The sequence below is a fragment of the Mya arenaria genome, chromosome 17, assembly GCF_026914265.1.
Source record: "Mya arenaria isolate MELC-2E11 chromosome 17, ASM2691426v1".
NCBI lineage: Eukaryota > Metazoa > Mollusca > Bivalvia > Myida > Myidae > Mya > Mya arenaria.
Window position 1 is genome coordinate 55,875,474 of NC_069138.1, and position 8,500 is coordinate 55,883,973.

An 8,500-nucleotide genomic window follows, 5' to 3' on the forward strand; every position below is an offset into this window, starting at 1 on the left:
GTCAGAGATCGAAGAAAGAAACAACATTTTATTAAGTGTTGTTTTTTTGTCTCACGACCGTCACAAAGCTTGGGTCACAAGGGTAGTTTTCCTTTAAAACGTTTGAACTATTATTATCTTAATTGTGTTTTTCTTTAATAAGAATGAATGCTTCTATCTGAGCTTTTTTAGAAGGATTTTTGAATTTGCAAGAGCACATTTGCTGTTTTGGTCTCATTGTCAACGCACTATTAGCATGTAGTCCGACATCGTAAATTTAAACTACTCGCGGCGAGGGAAAAGGGTCGAAAGCTAATAAGGTTTATCAATAATAACGTGTCAAATATATCCAAGCCATACGCTCTGATCGAAGAAAATGTACAAAACTATTATGATGAGTTTAAAGAACGTTGATGTGGACAAAAACAGCGAGTTGAAACCAGGGGAGTTAACAACGACATCAGAGGGAATAGTAGCGACCGGAATGAACACAACAGCGATGAGAGGGCTAATTACGGCGGATGAAATTAAATCACCGTTTACGGTTTTGGAAGGGGTTAAATAGGCGATGGAATGAATAACAACGGCGACAGGAGTGCAAACAACGGCGAAATGAGGGCTTATAACGGCGTAAGGGGGAGAATCAATGATATTGGAAGGGGTTAAATAGGCGATGGAATGAATAACAACGGTGATAGGAGTGTAAACAACGGCGATATATGGACTTATAACGGCGACATGAATGGAATCAATGGCGATATGAGGCTTAAGACTTAGTTTAATAGATGGAAATAGTTGAAAAATATAAAAATAGTTCACGTTTTTATTGCCCTTGGTGACTGGCGCCGTATAAAATAACGCTAGCTAATAACGTACCATCGAAAAAGGAAACTGTAGTCATGGTCATTTAATGCAGATATAAACTGAACATACATTCTTGTTAAAGGAGTCCACATTTCGGTAAAATGTATCAAACATATGCTCCTTAAATACATTAAAATTTAATGTCACTAGGCTGTGGTAAGTTTTTCGGTTTTTACCATATATGGAATATTAAAATAGTCACGTGGTGTGGGCCTGCGCGGTGCTACACTACCGTGATGCTGACTGTAACAAAAATGGCTGCCTAGAAGAAGGAAATGTGTTGCCGGTAACGAGACTTACGCATACTTGGTTGCATGTTTGTATGAAATCATGAGAAGATAAGTGGTGTTAAATGTGTGTAATTTAAATACTTTGTTCAATTGAGTTTAGCGTCGTAGCCAACGGTGAAAATGGCATCGATCCAATTCCAAAATAATAATTGATGTTTTTCATTTGTTAGTTCTTTTTATGTTTTTACTTTGACTACATATAGGCTAAGGATGCAAATCCGTACACTTTTAAAGTGTTTTTTTCACACTTATCTTTTTTGTTGTAAGTTAAAATTTCGTATGAAACATCTTTGGTTAATGTGACAACAGATTCCCGTCCTAATATTTTTTATGTAAAAAAATCGTTCCTTTATGGTTACAATTGACTGGTGCATAAGCCTCACTCAAGTTATTTATTGTTTCAAATGTTTTTTGGAACAATTGCAATTCAAATGTTAAGATTATTTATATTTATAAATATCTTGAAGTTAACATAACCACAAAACCTCAAAAATGCACATGAATCTTCTGAGGTCATTCCCGCGTGTGCGTAACATTATGATTTTTAAGCGTATTTACATTAAATGGCATTTTTATTTTAAAAAGTACTCAACAAACAAGATGAAATTAATGACCAAGGCAAGCCCTGTATTCATCAAATAATGCACCAGTCAATTGTAACCACGGTTCCCCCAGGTCTGGGGGTATACCGGGGAAAAGGGCCGTGTTTTTACTTTCCAGGTGACCCCGCAGGGCCAGGTGACCGTGGTGGTTTTGTCATAGGGCCATATTAAGCCGAGATTGGGCGTTATTTAGAGTCTCTGGGGTGCGGGGGCATTTGGCCGGGGTTTAAACATCAGTTTGTCCCCGCAGGGCGGGGATTTTACCCGGGGTTGGCTGGACCGAAAGTCAGACCTTGGGGGGGGGGGGGGGGCTGGTCACAATTAGTAGGTGATCAGTATTTGTGCCCTGTTTGGAAATATACCACGTATGGTCAACCAGTAATGTCATAATTATTCTTTAAGCTGCCCTTCTATAACTCCTGTTTGAATTCTTTTCATCTCAGTAAGTTATTGTGGGGCTATTAGAACAGGTTATATGAAAGTTGACGTCACGGTATGTGAATTTCATCACCAACATCAGAATCTTCTATTTAGAAGTAAGAGCCACATAATGTGGTTGCTTGTCATGTAATGGGACAAAATAAAACAATTTATCATGAGGAAATAGTTGTCAAACATTTAAAATGCTCCAAAAAACTGATGTTTACAACCATGTACACAGGAGTTAAGAAATGAAAAAGACATGTTTGTGAATTGTCACAGTAAATAAATACTGCCGGTAGATATCTATAACTGTCTCCGATGCCCAGTTGTAAAGTTGTCCGCCTAAGGAGTTGGAGGTCAGGGTTCAAACTCCCAAGCCACTTCTTACTGAAATACTTTAAAAGTTGGTACAAGTACATGTAGCTCCCTTGTCTGGTGCCTGGCAGTGTAGTGCTTGAAAAAGTGGTGTATTCAGTACTGGTTTAGTCTAGGTAAGTTGCACCCTGTGTATCAGTGCTTCACACCTAGCCCGTGAAGGAACTAAGGGGTCTACACTACAGGAATATTGTAACTTACCATCCAGATGCTATGTACATTGTCTGCCTTCACCTTTACCGTTACATCAGATGTCAACGGAATTTCAACGTGATCTTTATACTGCTCAGATCTACAAATATACATGTGGAAACATAATTGTAACATCAATTAATTGATTTGACAAGTAAATTAAACAGAAGCTTTAACATCAGCAATATATTTCATTTACCTTTGAACTTTCAGCTGTCTGTGTTGCGTAAATTTTCTTCGCCTTGCCCTTCGATGTTTGTTTGATCTGTGGTTACATGGTCTGGCTGATCTAGCACATTCATCAACCTAAATATTAATGACAAAAAACGTTTGCTACCTTCTGGGTATAAGTCAATCAGGATATATAAAAATATAGCAAAATATGGAAATGTTTCAGGTTCATGCTTTAAATGTTTTCATCAATGAATGTATTTAAGTTTAGTTATGTTAATGCTCATTAAATTTTATTAAAATTGTTGCATTGCCCATCTGAAACAGCTTAACAGGCTTTCAAAAAGAACATCAGCACAGGAATCTCAGATTGACATAAGTTTTTTTTGCACTATTACCTATATTTATTAAATAATTATGTTATAATATATATTTTAAGTACAAAACAAACATAACAGAGACCTTCAATACATTGCGCCTTGGTAACTTCACATTATGCTGCACTGAGGTAACATCTGGAATAAGAATAAAACAAATGTTCCTTTTGCGGTCATAATATTAAGTTCAGTTCATCTGTTTTATGAAGTCACTATAATTAAGAATAACCTTTGTTATCTCCTCTGAATAGAGGCATTTTCAAAATAAAAAGAACAGTGATACAAAATAGGAATTAAGGCAAAAAAACACACAACATATTTGATTCTTCCATGCTAAGGTTAAAACACTTGACATTGACCACTTTTGCCTTAGTAAATAAGTGTTAATTTACTTTCGACACAAAATAGATAAAATATATATTAGCACAAGCCCCATCCCTGCACTGGTAAAATGTGTTTTGGCTTCCTCAATTTCTGGGTTTTATACTGCAGGGCTTGTTAAAAAAATCAAATGCCAAGCACTTATACATGAATTCGGGCTTGTTCATCCGAAAGACTAACTTGATGACTGACCAAATGTTACGAATATCAAATTAGAAAAGGTTCATAATTGTTTGAATTACCTGTAAATGATAACTTATGAATGAACATCCTATATTTACCAACCAACACAAGCATCTTATCAGAGAATTCAATGCTTTTGATAAATTATAACTATTCATCTAGCAAATGCCATCCATTTAGAGCAAGTGTTGTATTTACCAAACGGACTATTTCCGAGTACAGAGGCTGCTTGCTGGCCTGGACATTCTGGTCACTGACTGGTTCAACAGCAGCTGCCAGGCTTTGAAAATAGTCAGAGCTAAAAATAAGGCACCAGGAAAATATTGTTTTTAATATCTCAGACGTAGGGAGTTAGGAACACCATATGAACTATAATTAAATGGACATCCTTCTTTTAACTGACTAACATATTACAAACCGAACAAGAGTCATACTTAACCTTGCATCATACAACAAGCAATTAAGTGAGACAGTATCGAACAATGCCAACATTTAATATAATTCTTATCATTGTAAAATATTTCATGTTAATTCATCAACACGACATGTTCATCTTATACCCTTAAACAACACTGAGGTAATGACAATATTCGGATATTTTACACAGGCAAAAAACTAATTAACTCAGCTGAATTAAAATATATTTGAAACAAATACCACTGGTCAAAGCTTGATGCATCAATCTCTGCTGAATGTGGTTGGCTATGTCTTCATTCCAATGTACATCCTGCTGATAGGCTATTTCACTCCAGGAATACACATCCTCCTCAATCACCTGACTACAATGTCTACCACCAACACGACTCAGATGAAGTCCATCACGACCCAACACATCAGCACATTCCTTAATTGTATATAAAAACAGAATGCATGGTTTAACAAACTTTTCAATCATTGGAATATTAAGTCTTCATCTTTGCTATCTTCAATATACTATCTTGTTAACCGAGATACAGAAACAAAAATAATGATATTGCTCATACTGTTTTTGAAAAAGTTGGTGAATATTATATAAATATTGCATGCCTTCCAGTGTGACAGTACATATTGTTAACATGAGGGAAATACTGTTACCCGAGGAGAAGCCGAGGGTAACAGTATTTACCCGAATGTTGACAATATGTACTGTCACACTGGAAGCCATGCAATATTTATTTTATTATACCGAACACAGTTACATTTATATACATGATATATAAGATTTTTACCATAACACAACTTTCAAGTTTAATCAATTTATTCTGTAATTATTGTTTGTTTACTTTAGCTGTCATTTTGTTGCAAATGTTGTTTAGAAATAAGGCAAACACCGGTTGTAACCAGATTCACAATACATTTTAATAAGCGCTTACCACCTCAGACTTGGGAAACCAAAAAATGCCTATTTTAAGACGTGCGTGCTATGTGACAGTATCATGTCAACCGGTCAAAACGATACTGTCAGTGTGTGACAGTACGAAATTGCCCATGATGGGAATATGAGAAATTAACATGGGCAGGTCACGTGACTTATAATAATGATATATGTATACCAATGAAATAAACAATATCATTATGACAACCCATATCCACAAAGGCATAAAAATGCATTACAGTTACATATTTCTACCTGTCTATATAAATAAGGATCATCTTAAATTTGCTAAATATCTACAACTTTTATTTCTGTATTGCATAAACTTATTTTGTTGATTTATACCTGAGCTCCATATCCAAGGAATCTGATGTATGGGATGGCCTCTGAAATGTCCATTAGCATGGTGTTAGCATTCTGGATCCATCTGTTGAAGACTCTCGCTAATGTTGAAGATACTCGTCTGTCATTCTTTTTTCGTGGCAGAATAGAACATAAAACAATCTCAGTTTCCGGACTCGTCTCGTGGATACTATCACATACCTCAGTGACTCTCCTTTGAAATAAACATACATTATTAGACTATTAATAAAGCCAAGGCAAACAAGTAGTGACTTCTTCAAATAAAGCATTATAAAGTCGTAATAACACTTTGTCATAACTTTCTTGAATCAGGCATAATTCATAACATTAAAACTTGAGGAAAAGGAGATTAAATAAAATTTCATAAATTGTTTTGTTACTTAGTAGACAAAATGTGTGTCATAGAAATAGAGTACGCCAAAGGAAGTTTTTAAAAACTGGTACCTTGACGAAGCTTATTGAAAAGACTGCTTCGTACGTAATAGAATCAAACATATTTAATGTGTACCTATAAAACACATCCTCTCTGGCTTGAACATCATTGGAGCCAAGATGAATATAGACACATGGGTAAAACTCCTTCTTCAATGAAAGCTGCAGAACTGCCACAAATCCCTTCTTGTCATTCACAAACTTGGCTCCTACAATTGAGGTAAACTGAACAATGGAAGCTTTTGTTTTTATGTTTTCTTTAACCACGACCCCCCCCCCCCCCCTTTGGGTCCAGAATACCGGTGACTTTGACTCTCGGTCCTGCAAATCCCGGGTTTAACCCCAGCCCTGTGGGGACAAACTGCTAACCCTAACCCCGGTAAGGACCATTTCTTGGGGGGGGGGGGGGGCCTGGTTACAATTGACTGATGCATTAATAATATTATTTTGGTATTGGATGGTTCAAATCAATCAAGAAACATTTGATTCAAAAATTAATATGGAATGGAATATGCAGTAACATATCTTGTGATATGATTGGCGCATGGAATTTAATTGGTATTAAATAAAAAAACATTTTTCCTTTTCTTTTCACATAATACACTGTTTAAAAAGTGGTCGTGTGGAGTTCTTGTTTGTCCATATTAGGGATGCAAACGAATGGCAAAAGTGATATTCGAATATTCGGTAATTCTTTCGATCGAATATTCGAATATTCGAACACCAAAATGAACCTTTAAGAATTGTAGTAAACTATTATTATTCACTAACGTAATAGTGGGGCCCCTGTTACCCTTTCTGGTCGTATTCGGTACACGCGACGGACCATTATTGTTCCACAAATTAGCCTCTGAATTTCCCCATTTTCAAAATATATCCCAAGAAAAAGCGATATATCTTTGAAAAAAACAAAAACCTCTGCGTTCATTTTTGTAAACAATGCAATATAAGATCAGGGAATTGCGTTTGTCCCGGTTAAATGACGATATGTGCCAACGTGGGACTTGCAGCCTCGTTCTGGGATTGATATTTACGAAATATATTTATAGAAAACGACACCATGACTTAACGTCGCTTTTGCCTTAGGTATTGTACAACAATACAGGACATATATCCTTAAACGTTAAACCATACAGTTAATTTTTGTACGCAAGAGCGTTATATTGAAAACATGGAAACAGTTTAAAGCACATGTCCTTCATATCATCAAGGCGATTTGAGCAATATCGCCAAGCTTGATAAGCAATGAAGACAAAACATTGGTATAAAGGCCGATCTCTTAAACTCTTAATTGGCATGGTCATTTAAATGTACCCAAAATAATTGGAATGTGTTTTATGTCACTTGTCTATCAGCCAGTATATGCAAAATTACGGGGACTGTTTATAGTTCCCGGCGATATATCCGATATGACGCGTGTATAGTGTCATCAAGTTCACACCTATGGCATTAGGGGTCCATCGTTGTAAAAACAAGACAGACGAAGATGACAGTTGTAGGCAAAAAGTTTATTAATTTATTAATTCAACAAAAACATCGAATATTCGAATACCTATTTTGACATTCGAATACCAAACGTTCGATCGAATATTCGAATATTCGAATATTCGTTTGCATCCCTAGTCCATATACATAAAAAAATTATTCAGTTTAAATATAAACAGTAAAAAACAGTAAAAATAAAATTTATGGTCCAGTGAAACAGCCTTGAGAAGCCTTTGCACAAAATTAATCACTGGAATGCCATGCTAGTGCAATCATGGGTTCAAGCCACACACAGGATGCACTCTTTCTCGCAGGACTACTTATATACTGATATATCAAAAGTAAAATGCAAGAATCTCTGGATCAGCCTAAAAGGTTATTGGTGGAAGGCATGAAGCGTGTGTATATGCGTGTGTGTGTGCATGTGTAAAAACCAGCTGCCCAGCTAGCCAATTGGTTAGAGGGCTGTGCTATTGTTCTGGTATTCATGTGTCCAGCCACCACACTGGGTACTTTCACTACCTCCACGGATTTCTTTATTGGTGTCAGAAAAGAAAGAACCGAGTGCCAAAATCACCCTTAAATGTGAATAGAGAGTGTTTGGATACGAAATCCTACATGTCCGGAAAGCTCAGTTGGTTCGAGCAGTTCTGGGTTGAAAGCCAATACTGCATGGACACACTTTTCCTCACAGAATACCCTTGAGATAATAGTGCTACGCTAATTCACCAGTCAATATTGTAACCATGGCCCCCAGGGTCAGGGGAATAGCCGGGACTTTGACTTTCGGTCCAGCCAACCCCGGGTAAAATCCCTGCCCTGTGGGAACGAACTGATGGTTAAACCCCGGCTAAATGCCCCCGCACCTCAGAGACTCTACATAAAGCCCAATCTCGGCTTAATTTGGCGCTATGACAAAAACACCGCAGTCACCCGGCCCTGCGGGGCCACCTGGAAAGTAGAAACATGGCCCTTTTCACCGGCTATCCCTGGTATTCCCCCGGACCTGGGGGGCGGGGGGGGGTACAA

The 8,500-nt window shown here is 37.0% G+C and overlaps 1 long non-coding RNA gene across 1 annotated transcript; it reads right to left on the minus strand.

The window, feature by feature from the left end:
- Positions 1-2,734: 2,734 nt before the first annotated feature.
- LOC128223652 (uncharacterized) lies at positions 2,735-3,416 on the minus strand. The gene is made up of 3 exons (XR_008259316.1): positions 3,359-3,416; positions 2,925-3,031; positions 2,735-2,825 (listed from the first exon to the last, which is right to left on the minus strand). It is a non-coding gene; the product is annotated as an uncharacterized LOC128223652 (long non-coding RNA).
- Between the last annotated feature and the right edge of the window lie 5,084 nt (positions 3,417-8,500).